The following is a 12983-nucleotide window of genomic DNA, read 5'->3' as shown; positions in this document are numbered from 1 at the left end:
ATTGTAATTTCCTTGGGCTATGTTTTCTCTTGGTCTTATCAGTTATTCAGCGTAATACCACATTTTGTCTAACACACCCACAGCACTTAATAGTTTATGATATCAAAATATCTCATACTTGAAATTCTGGACATTTAAAAAGACTTCCATCATTTTCTTTTTAAAGACAGGGGCATTAAAACAACAAACAACATAATCAAGTTGTAATGGAAATAGTTTTGTTTAATTATCGTGTGACACATAAAGCTGAAGATGCACAATTTTAATGGATTTCTCACAACTCCAAACTTAATTTAAAAATTTTGACCTAGTTAAGGATGTTGAACTTGAGTCAACAGTTCATTTCCTAAATTTATAACACTAACAATGTGTTTTTCTTCTCTCTATAATCAAAAGATAGCTACTCTCGTCACAGAAGCTTGCATAAAAATAGTTTTAAAAGACCATCTTCCAAGTAATGTAATAGAACCAGTATGACAACACCGTTTACCAAAATTGATAAAAATTAAATCTGTTAATTGATGGAACAATACATACTTTCTTTTTGGGGGAGCCATGTGATTGATTACTCTAATTTAAAAAAGCGAACCAAGGTAAGTAAGTTTTAAATTTATTATTTGAACATACATAGTATATATATTTCTTGGGATATTTCCTTACGAGTCCCACACAGCAAACGCGTGATATGTGCCGCCTTCTCAAATGAGTAAGTTATAGAAGGGCTAGTAGCAAGTTACCCAAACGTCCGTATATACAACCAGACTTGTTCACTTACTGCATTTTTCTTTTTAAGATGTATTAAACTCTGTCGTGTTTTTACCAACATATATAAAAACCAACTGCTTTTAAAAGGATGATTTAAAAATCGCTGTATAATGAATACAATTGTATTAAATAGTTAATATATATAAACATTACTCTAGATTGGCACAAACAAAAACAAATTTCTGCTGGATTTAGATTACTTTAGAATTTCCTAATGAGATCAGTTTCAGCTTAGTTGGATCTCCAATTTGAATCCAAACGGTCTTACTTTGTTGTAGTTCTCACTCCATTTTTAAGCGTCATAACCGCAAATTAGTCTTAAGACAAACACGAATTTCCGTAATTAGATTCACTTATGTTTAGATTTTTAAAGCATACCATCTACACTACAAATTGCTTTTTCTAAAGTATTTAAATATTATCATGATGTGATGATATGAAAAATAACTGAAATGTCACATTTTAAATAATACAACATATTTTCAGTGGATAAAAATAAATACAAGAATATCTTTTTCTTGGAAAATGTCCAACTAATAATATGCGACATTAAAGACTGATATATGTGGAAGAATTTAGAAATGTTAAGAATTTACTGAGGCTAGGGGAAGAAAAAAATTCTCAAAGTTTATTATACAAAAATTCTTTTAGCACTAAATTGTGTATAAAATTATGAAAAAAGAAAACGTTTTACTTTGTCGTTAAAATAATTTAAGATCAATAAGAACCTTAAAATTTTCCGGCTTTCTTAAAAGTTGCATGTGAAGTTGAAACTTTCTGAATTTAGTAAACTTTTTCGTTTAAAGTATTGACTACTGCTTGAGAGAGGTGTCAGCTTTATCTAACCTACTTTGTACTCCACCAGCATTTAAACCGTTGTTGTATAAATAGCAATCCAAATAATAAAATGAAAAGTAGCAAGTAAGTCTTTCTTCTTACCTCTCTGTCTTATTTATAGTTGCTTGTGAAGCTGCATAAATAGTTGAGCTAAACTAACGGCAACTCCAAGAGCTCTCTTCTCTTCTCTGGTCACATTTTTTTCCCTCTGCAAGAGGACAGTGTAGCAAAAGAGGAAGCTGTGAAACACGAGAGTCACTATGCTTTGTACGGTCTGTGGAGAGCAGAAAATTATTCACGAAGCTTAGCCTTGGAGTCATGATAATAGGCTATAATTTGTGTATGTGCATCTATAATTAATGTACACATATATTTATACGTGTAAGCAATTTTAGAAAAGTTAAGTTATAGAAATCTATACTTGATTAAGAAATGTTCATTTACAGAAGGAGACACCTCCTGTGTGGCTAAATGATAATCAGAGAAAAACAGAAAACACTGATCTACGCAGAAGAAGACTGTCAAGCTGACACATGAGGGAGAAACTGACTTTCATAAGGCTAATTAATTTAAAGTCTTTGGAGTATGATCTAAATGCTAATCCGATTGCAGACATCTTGTAAAAAGAAAAAAAAAACTTCAGTAAACGGGCATTTTCCTGGAATCTGGGTAGTGGTTTTTTACCTACAAGTCTTGAACTTCCTTTCTCATGAAGAGTTGCCTGCTACATACAGATAAAGCATTGCAAAACCGAAACTGTCGCTTATCCACGAGCTATGGCCTCTCTCAACTTCAGCCGCAAGAATAAAAACAGGTGCAGTTCCTGCAGTGCTGAACATTTACCAGTTAAGTTTCTAACATGTTGGAGCACTAATTGAAAATATTTACAAAACAGTAGGGACAATGGTTGAAAAAGGACATGAAAACAGTTGATCAAAGCAAATATTATTGTCAATGCCAAATAAAAGGAAATACTCATATATATACGTATACACACTTATATATATAGTTATATATATATATATACTTCTCCCAGGCTACCGGTTAACAGAAGCAAATTAGCAGCTGCAATTTGTACCTGGCAGTCCCTCCCACCCTCCCCTGCTGGTTGGGGAAGAGGAAAGGTGTGGATTGCAAGAATCACTTAGCAGTTATGCAAACCTCCACACATTGCAAGAACCACTTTCTGGAGTTTAGAAACTATCGTGTTCTCAGGGTATCACAGTCTGCTTTTTATTGAACCATATTTTCAAAGGGGCAATAAAGAGTAATTAGGGATGATTAAAAATGGAAGCATTTTCCATTTCACTCAAACTCATACTTACTGCGAATTTGCAGGAAGTAAAAGTAAATGAACAAACAATACCAAGAAGGCTGCCTCCACAAAAAAAACCAAAACAAACAAAAGAACCACCAGAGTATTCTCAACATAAAATTTTATTTGAATTCTTTAGTGAGACACTTGTAGGAAAATCCTTGAAGAAAAAGTTACCGATGTGATTAATATTGCTTAGACTCTATGTGTTTTGGGAAATGTTAAATGTTATTGTATTGACTATTAGTATAAAACACTAGGTCCTTCTGCTTCCCAAAGACCCAGGCTCACTGTCTGAAGGGTGGTGCTCAATGTTGGGCATGATCTTAATGTGCTAGCTTGATACTTGTGTCCCTTTGACCTGGATGGTGGACGTATGTCTCTGGTTCTGTAACGATCCTTTCCAGGCTGGTGAACATGCTCAAGGTTCCTCTATTTTAAAAAATTCTCCTCTGACTGATCTGCCCCTATTACTTTCCTTTTTGAGAAAGTTGTCATCATTGACTTCCTTCAAGTCCCCATAGCCTTTGTGTGTGTGTATGTGTGTGTGGTAGAATATACATAAAATAAAATTGACCGTTTTTGTCATTTTTAAGTGTGCAGTCCAGAGGCATTAAGCACGTTCACATTGTTGTGCAACCATCACCACCATCCGTCTCCGGATCTTGTTCATCCCGCTAAACTGAAACTCTGTGCTCATTAAACAATAACTCCCCATTTCTCCTCCCCAACCAGCCCCTGGCGACCACCATTCTACTTTCTGTCTCTATGAATTTGCCTTCTCTAGGGACCTCGTATAAATGGAGTCACAGAATATTTGTCCTTGTGGCTGGCTTATTTCACTTAGGTTCATCCAGGTTGTAGCATGTGTCTGAATTTTAATTTGTATTTACCTGATTGCTATGGAGATTGAACATATTTTAATGTTGTATTCCCTTCATGTTTCCTGTTTGGTAAATTGCCTGCTCCTCCATTCCAGACGTTTGTTTATCGGATATTGTCAACTTCTTATTGGTTTGTAAGGTTAAATTTACCTTGTGTTTCAATGTATTGTATTCATTCTTTTTTTTAATGCTCCAGTCATTGGTTACTGTAACTTTTTGAGATGACCCCAATGTTCTTCAATAATATCTTTACCTTCTGGCACAACAAGGAACCCAGGTTCTTTTTATGTTTCCTACCCAGACCTGAACCCGAACTTAGGCATTTCTCTAAAGGACATTAGTTCCTTTCAGAGACCAGATTTAAAAGAATTTTTTTTTAGGAAGATTAGCCCTGAGCTAACATCCGTGCGCATCTTCCTCTGCTTTATATGTGGGACGCCTGCCACAGCATGGCTTGATAAGTGGTGCCATGTCCGCACCCAGGATCTAAACTGGGGAACGCTGCACTGCCCAAGCAGAGCCGTGAGCTTAACCACTACACCGCCTGGCGGGCCCCTGGGACAGGGTTTTTGAGACCACACTTTAGACCTTAGTGGCACTCATTGCTACTGGGTTATCATTAACATTAGGAATACACTGACTTATCATAAGCATTAGCAGTTAGTCAACAAAATGTTAGCTCTTTCTATATGCCCAGCAGCACATACATGCAAGATAAATTTAAACACGTATTAAAAGTTTATAATGTGTGTTAATATTACATCATATTTTGCATTAAAATAATTTAAGAATAACATATCTGATACAAAAATATCTTCTTTTGAATAAAAATTTGGTCGTATTTTCTTATAAAAGGATAGTTTGATAAGGAAGTGTAGGGGCCGCCCAGTGGTGCAGCGATTAAGTGCGCACGTTCTGCTTCACCGGTCCAGGGTTCCCCAGCCTGGATCCCGGGTGCGGACATGGCACCGCTTGGCAAGCCGAGGTGTGGCAGGTGTCCCACATATAAAATAGAGGAAGATGGGCATGGATGTTAGCTCAGGGCCAGTCTTCCTCAGCAAAAAGAGGAGCATTTGCAGCAGATGTTAGCTCAGGGCTAATCTTCCTCAAAACAGACAAACAACAACGACAACAAAAGAAAGGTAATAACATAGTAATTGTCATATCTTGCATTTAGAACTTTGAAAATACCCTTCCAAAGAAATTTCAAAAATTTGGAAAAATGTACTCAGCTTCCATATTTTCCATTAGTTTCATCCACATTTATCATTATGATTCTCAGTCTCTGTTTCTTTCAATTTTTTTGCTACTATGCACTTATGACTTAAAAGTTAGCAAGCATCTATGCATATGTCCCTGAAAACAAATTTCAATTCAAATAAAATAAACATATTCATGCTTTTAGCTACCATTTTTTCCCAAGACATATTTTCATGGCCACTTTGAAACTACTGATGTAGCAATATCTCAATTGCTATCTGCATAGCTCAGTGGTGAGAGAAGTACTTCTGGTTCACATGCATGGAAGTGCCCCTGGCATGCTCTTTGGGAGGCGTAAGCTGGGCATGTTGGGAAAGGGGCTGCTGAAGGAGCACAACAGCTGAAGCCAGAGACGAGGTATCAGAAGATGACGGGAGACGTGGTAAGAATGAGGTCTCAAAATATGACCCCTGAAGAAGCAAGACGTTACCTTTCTTGTGGGCAACCAGGTCTTTTGGGTATCTGTACGTTTTCTCGCTCATTACTGATTCTCTTTCTTCTGGCGACAAGTTTCATGACTTTTCTCTGAGGAACAGTCCCATCCTTGGGATCAGCCCATGGAAGGGGAGTGGCACTGATTTTCCTCATACTCTAACCTGGGTCTCAGCACGTGACCAATGGTGGACCAATAGGTTGAATCCTTCTCTACTGGCACAGTGATGGATTCAAAGATGGGCATGTGATTCGGGCCAGCCAATGAGACTTATTTCTGGACTTTTTAAGCTCTGCTTTTGCTGGGATTGGCTAGCTGTAAGACTGAGTTCTGAGGGCAGCATCAGAGCCCCCAACTCCAACGATGCCTGAATACTTATCTCTGTCCTTTTCATTTATCGAGCCAATAAATTCTTAGATTTCTGTCACTTGCAGCCACTTTATACCAGGAAGGAAACTCTGCAGGAAGAGGCATGTGTTATTTGAAGTGTAGAATATCAAGAAAAGCAAGCTTTTTTATTGTCCCTACACCGGCACCATCCGATAGAAATAAAATACAAGCCACATATATCCTTTAAAATTTTCTAGTTACTACACTAAAGAGAAACAGGTAAAATGAATTTTATTGAAATACTTTAACTCAGTATGTGGAACTATTACCATTTCACTCTGCAATCAATATAGAAAATTGTATCCTGTTTCATTTTTAAATTTAAACTTAAAATTAAAATTAAATGCAATTAAAAATTCAGCCCTCGGGGCCGGCCCGGTGGCACAGTGGTTAAGGTCACACATTCCGCTTCAGCGGCCTGGGGTTCGCCGGTTCGGATTCCGGGTGTGGACATGGCACTGTTTGGCAAGCCATGCTGTGGTAGACGTCCTACATATAAAGTAGAGGAAGATGGGCGCAGACGTTAGTTCAGGGCCAGTCTTCCTCAGCAAAAAGAGGAAGATTGGTGGCAGATGTTAGCTCAGGGCTAAGCATCTTCAAAAAAAAAAAATTTCGGTCCTCAGTCCTCATTAGCCACATTTCAAGTGCTCACTAGTGTTGGGCAGCACAGCCCCTAACTAGATCCTAGAGCACAGGAGGAGACAACAGACGTCCACTTGAAATTGAGCCTTCAGTCAAATTTTAGGGACTTAGAATGCAGAATTATGTAATATTTTTGAGCAGAAAAGTGATATAAGCAAAACAATGCCTCAGTAGAAATAATCCAGCAGTTACAGCATCCTGAAAGCTTTCCCAGTCAAATTAATGATGTCTTTCACTATAATCCTCTTTCATGGAGTCATAAGGACACATGTCAGATTCTCCAGGGGCAGAAACGCTTATCCATTTAGAGTAAGGCAGCCAGAAAAATAATCTGGTGTAGAGCAGGATTCTTTCACGATCTCGCCTATGTATTCTTTGCCTAATGAGATTTGGAACATTCTCATGGCAGTAAGTGGCGTGCCAATTTCTGATTTCCGCTTCTAGACTATCAGGTCCAATGGAATGATGGAATCAAATGTTAGATGCAAAAACGATTTAAAACTTTTTTTTTTTAACTTGTGCGTTCACTTAAAGACCAATCCTGATTTTGAGACCTACTCAAAGAGGGAAACAATAAGAATCTTAGAGTCAAGAAAATAAACTATACATGGTCAGCTTCAAAAGGAGGAGTATATGCTTTGCTTTGTTCTTATCCCATCCCAGTTTCTTGCCCATAGTAGATTTAAAAGAAATTATATTTGTTTAATGGAACTAGTGAATTATAAAATACACGTAATAGTCTTTCAATTCTTCTTGGATAACTAATACAAAATAAGGCAGAACACTTTAAAAATAGCTTTCAATTTTTACTCTATTTAACATATTTGAATAACTTCTCAATTAAATTTTTCCGATCAACATTCCATTTTCTTTCTTTTTCATAAATGTAAAATGCCTTAAAGATATAGTTTTCATTCTTGGAACATTCGTTACAATGTTAATCAAATGATTGTATGGATTCTGAGTCCTCACATGCTAGCAAATTAAAATATGTTAGGTTTTTTTTTGTAAGAAACGCCCTTTATCTGTTAGAACATTTCAAATTCCTGAGCAGGGGCATTTTACATGGTTAGAGAAACACTTTGTTTCTGCCAACTGGGAGAGGGCTGTGTTTGTTATTTCTACGGTGAAACAAAGAAAGGATATGTTCTCCTTCAGCAGCATGCAACTGCTGCAACAGAAGAGCATGTTTCAAAATGGGGGTTAGGTCGGGAAAAGAGTCCCCAGGGCAAAGTCGCTGGGGACTGGCCACACCTAAATCTAGAGAAGGCAATGCAACGCCATTGGTGGTGGCTGCAGCAAATCATAGTCCCCGTGGGATGACTGGCCACTTTTATAACAAGACTTCCAGAGAACAATAGCGTTATATAATGGTGGAAGCTCTCGTAAAATGATACATTGGCTTCATTTATTCGCTTTCTGTTTGCTTGTTTTGAGCAATGATGAGATACACATTTGAGAATGCTGTGGGGATTCACAAAAGAGAAGTGGCGTTTCTTAGCAGGAATTTAAACTCTGCTCTTTGGAGGCTGCTGCCTTCGTCAAGAGTTAACTATTTTTGACTTTTGAAGACCAGTTCTGACAGTTGATGGCGAGTGTGGATATCCGTTTGGCCACTACCAACTGAGCCCTTGAGGGTTTTACTGAAAAGCTTTACAATGTGTTATTTTGTTATAAAACATTTAAATGAGCCTCCATGCATTCTGTTCTTCCCCAGAGCCAATTACCAGCAGTTATACAGCTTTTAGGAGGCTTCAAATGAAGTCACTTACGTTTCACAGTGACTGAAAATTCACAAAAGTATCAAAGCTCAACTCCCCTGTGCTGTGTTCTCAGCTAAATCAGTGGTGTGCAACGTTTTATGAGTGTCAGGACATAATGCAATTTGCTTCCTGAAAATACTTTTTTTGGAATATATATATACACACACAACATGCTATGTACACAAATGTTTTTTTTTTTTTTCTGGTGAATGGAAGTTATAGAAGCAATATGTGATCATCATAAAACTATAAGGAGGACAATAAAGACCATCTTTGTTTCAATCAGCTGGGGATTATTACTATTCAATTTTCATATGCATCCTTCCAGATTTATATATACTTATATATATCTATAATTTTTTCCAAAATGGATTACGTAAAAATATAGCAGACTCTTATATAACTGCTTTTCTATTTTAATTATTCACAGACTGGGAAAATACATAATGGCAAAGCTACTATAAATTCAATAACACTTCTTACTCGCAACATCACCTACATACATTTGAGCAATGGTAGCATATATTCTTATAGAATATATATATATACGGGCTACTGAAATGCCTGTGGATGTAAGATTTGGAGACCTTTTGTAAAAAATATGTCTCACACATTTAGAACCACTGATTGAAATCTTTTAACAACAATCCAAGCCCTTGTAGCTGTGTTGATTGCTTTACATTCAAAGCAATTTCAACTGCCGTAGCTTCTCTTGTTATCAACAAGCACACATGGAATATTTGCTACAAACCAGGATAGGGCTCAACTTGCAAGAGACAGCCTTGGGAATCAGCCTGTCTGATTATGTAATCGTGTGACTTCAGGAATTAAGTATTAGTGGTTCTTATGCTAAAGGTGAGTTAGATGGATCAGTAATTTCTTTCCACAAAACCTGGAAAGACTTCTAAAAAGAGATAAGATCTGGAGGAAGTCTTTAAAGAAGGAGCTGTAGTACTTAAGGAACTTAGTTGGGTAACTAAAGGTTTCAGGGAGACGCATAGTCAAAATCTAAAAGAAACATTCAGTGAGTATTGTGCTGAGGATGATCGAGAGATCAAAATTCACAAAGGAATTTATGTCAGAAGCAGTGGAAGTAGCACTAAGAACATGAAAAATTTCTAAATAAAGGTAAGTTCAGAAAATAAGGTGATGAACACCTGTGTACTCACTATCAGAATAAAAACCTACTAATGCCTGGGTATCTCTTTGTTAGGTGTTTTCTTCTTTATGTAGCTCATTTAAAAACCAAACCTTGAAGTAGAGGGTTAGCCGAGTAAAGTGTGGGGATGTTACAAAAAAGACCAGAGAGAAAAAGCAGCTTTGGGAGACATAACTCGTGTAATGCAAGTGACACACACTGAGAAACTTAGAAGAATGACTCATTGGAATTATTTAAAATTGCAGAGACTCATCAAAGAGGAGAGGTTAACTATGACATGATTTAACAGGTTCTAAGTAATTTTTATCTCAACAGTCATTTGATTACAACTCTTTAACTGATTAATTTCAGAAATACAGACAGATACTCCCAGTTTTATTGGGATGTGAGCCAAAAGTTTATTCGTATCTTAGTTGTTTGAATTTGCTTCCCCATAGTTATCAGGTTATACTTTGTTGTTAACTTTTGTGACTGCTTCAGAAAAGCCTACTTAACAAGGCAGCCAAGGTTCCCAGCTCCTTTAAGACCCTTCATACCTCATACATAGTAAGGAGTGGTGGTTAGGTGTGATGACGGTGTGGTGGTTATATTCAGAAAAAGAGATTCGTTTTCTATGGCTGTGTAACAAGTTACCACAAACTTAGGAAGTTAAAACAATGCAAATTTACTATCTCACAGTTTCTGTGAATCAGGACTCTCCCACAGCATGGCTGGGTTCTCTGATCAGGGTCTCCAACTGCTGAAATTAAGGAGACGCTCAAGGATGCTATTCTCACCTGGGGCTTAGGGACCAAGCTCATACTGGTTATGGACAGAATTCAATTCCCTGTGGGTTTAGGACTGAGGTCTCCATTATCTTACCTGCTGTTGACCAGAGGCCACTCGCTCCTAGAGAGCACATTCTTTGCCACCTGGCCCTCTATCTTCAAGCTTAGGAAAGCAGAATACCTTGCATGTGAAATCCCTCTCAGGTGTTGAATCTCACTTCCTCTGCCTCTGACCGCTAGACCTGGATTTAAAGGCCATCTGTGACTAGGCCAGGCCTGTCCAGAAATATCTTCCTATTTTAAGGCTACTGATTTAGGATCTTAATTACTTTTGTAAAATCCTTTAGAGCTGTGTCTATGTTAGTGTTGGATTGAATAACTGGGAGATGTGTATACATCAGGGCCAAAGAGTCCAGGGGGATCATCTTAGAATTCTGCCTACCACAGCCCCATCAGTTAGTGATACATACTGGACATTTGTAAGGATGGAATGACATGACGCATGGGATTTGCATTGAAATATCCAACAAAAAAACAGGAGTGAGGAATAGATGCAATAAAATTGGCAAAATATTGAGTTGTTGAAACTGAATGGTGGGTATTGAGGAGTTTATTTTACTGTTATTTCTGCTTCCATCATGTTTGAAAATACCCACCAAAAATTTAAATAAATAAATAAACAACATGTCCCTCAGCCTCAGTATTGAGACTCACCCTCTAAAGCCATTGAAATGTAATCTTGTTGAGTCTAAACTCCTTGCCTGAGTCCTTCCTTTCTTCTGGATCCCTTGTTCCAATCACTCCTCAGCCCTTTAAAGCCACAAAGGAAATCAGGACTGAGTGGATTCCAAGGCACATCTGAGATGGTCGGGAGGGGAGATGTTAGTGCAGGCGTGAGGGCTACAGCATTGTCCATGCTGCAGGTGAGGGGCATGTGTGAGACAGAGATTTCTGGCCAAAGGGACAGTTGTGATCAAATGATCCCTTATAAGTGTTGGAAGGGGTAAAGAAATAGGAGGCCTGAAAAAGAGGACCTGCCTCCCCAGGAATGTTGGCAGTGAATGTAGAAGGAAGGAAGGACAGAATTAGCAAATCACCATTGTGCAATCTCCAATGTAACAGGAAATTTAGACAAGGATATCACAGATGGGCAAACCAATTGGTGAAAGTTTATTAGAAAACAGAATATTCACACAGTTTCAAAATATCACCCTACAGATAGCTTTTTTAAAATTACAAAGGGAAAGTGGACCTTTTAGAATGGAGAGATCTTGCAATTGCTATCTTAATTGAGCGATCTAATTCAAGATCACCAAAAAGTGAGATGAACTTTATGTGGCTCCTGATTAATGCAGTTTGAATTATATACTATCAACTAGGGAGTATTTTGGCCCCAAATTTTTAACTTGAATCGAATCATAAGGAAATAATCACCCAATCCAAAATGTGGAGCATTTTACTGTAATGGCCTGAGCTCTCACAAAATTCAGTGTCATTAAAAACAACAAATAAAAAGCACAGAGGTTGTTTTAGATTAAAAAACCTCCAATGAGACTTAACCAAATGAAATAAATGAACTTTGATTGGACACTGGTTTGAAGAAAAAAACAGTTATAAAAGACATGTTGGAGAAAAAAATTGGAATATGAATAGTACATTGAATTACTATAAGTAATCTTGAGGGTAACAACAGTATTGTGCTTTTGTAGGAGAGCGTCCTAATCAGGAGATGTGTTCTCTATACTTAGAGATGAGGTCTCGTGGTGTTCATATGGATGTATGTAAAGAGAGAACAAACAACTTTGTCAAATGTTAACAATTGGTGAGGATTATATAGATATTTATTGTACTATTCTTTCATCTTTTCCATGGGTTTAAAATGAGGGGCTTTAGAATAGGCCATGTTTAAGTTCTTGGCGATTCTTTGATTATACATAAACTGGAACAAAGGACATGGCAACAATTGAATTGTTCAAGAATTTAATAAAACAGGTGAGAAGGATAAAAAAATGTGATGCTGATGACATAGGCAGTTAATTTAAAATGAGTTTGCAAATAGCATGTAGTCCACTGCCTTACACATAATTAGTTTCGGTGTTTTGGTTTGTTGACGGAATTACACTGAAACACTTTGATTCATTCAAAACTTTAAATATAATAGAAAAGCCCAAATTATTTCCACTTTGAGAATAATAGCTGCATGGTTGATATATATAAAGATAACTATTGACTTCATATCCATAGCATATATTTTTGAGAAAAATAGAAATTCATCAGTGACTCCCTGTCAAATATTGTGAACAATTTTCAAAAACTATAGAAAATTTGTACATATTAAATATTATTCCAGGCTAAACAGATTATTGTCTACTATTAGTTCTTAAGAAAGCAATGTTAATTTTTCATTCAACGGATTAAATCCCTTTGTTCTTTAGCATGCAGTAAACTGGAAAAGTTAACAATTCTCAACTGATGAGCATTGATTAAAAATTATATCTTTTGGGGCTGGCCCCGTGGCCGAGTGGTTAAGTTCGCGCGCTCTGCTGCAGGCGGCCCAGTGCTTCGTTAGTTCGAATCCTGGGCGCGGACATGGCACTGCTCGTCAGACCACGCTGAGGCAGCGTCCCACATGCCACAACTAGAAGAACCCACAACGAAGAATACACAACTATGTACCGGGGGGGCTTTGGGGAGAAAAAGGAAAAAATAAAATCTTTAAAAAAAAAAAAATTATATCTTGTAAGTTACATTTACTATTAGGTAGAAAG

The 12983-nt window shown here is 37.2% G+C and overlaps 1 protein-coding gene across 4 annotated transcripts in view; it reads right to left on the bottom strand.

The window, feature by feature from the left end:
- The window catches only part of MBNL1 (muscleblind like splicing regulator 1), a 200187-nt gene extending 198361 nt beyond the window's left edge, over positions 1 to 1826 (bottom strand). For all 4 annotated transcript variants that reach the window (XM_005600995.4, XM_070239140.1, XM_070239145.1 and 1 more), the window contains exon 1: positions 1705 to 1826. The gene's annotated coding sequence lies outside the window, so the exon portion shown is untranslated. The remainder of the gene's footprint in view (positions 1 to 1704) is intronic.
- Between the last annotated feature and the right edge of the window lie 11157 nt (positions 1827 to 12983).

Source organism: Equus caballus, chromosome 16, assembly GCF_041296265.1.
Source record: "Equus caballus isolate H_3958 breed thoroughbred chromosome 16, TB-T2T, whole genome shotgun sequence".
NCBI classification, from domain to species: Eukaryota; Metazoa; Chordata; class Mammalia; order Perissodactyla; family Equidae; genus Equus; species Equus caballus.
Note: the sequence above shows the minus strand (reverse complement) of the source record. Positions and strands in the feature narration are given on the sequence as shown.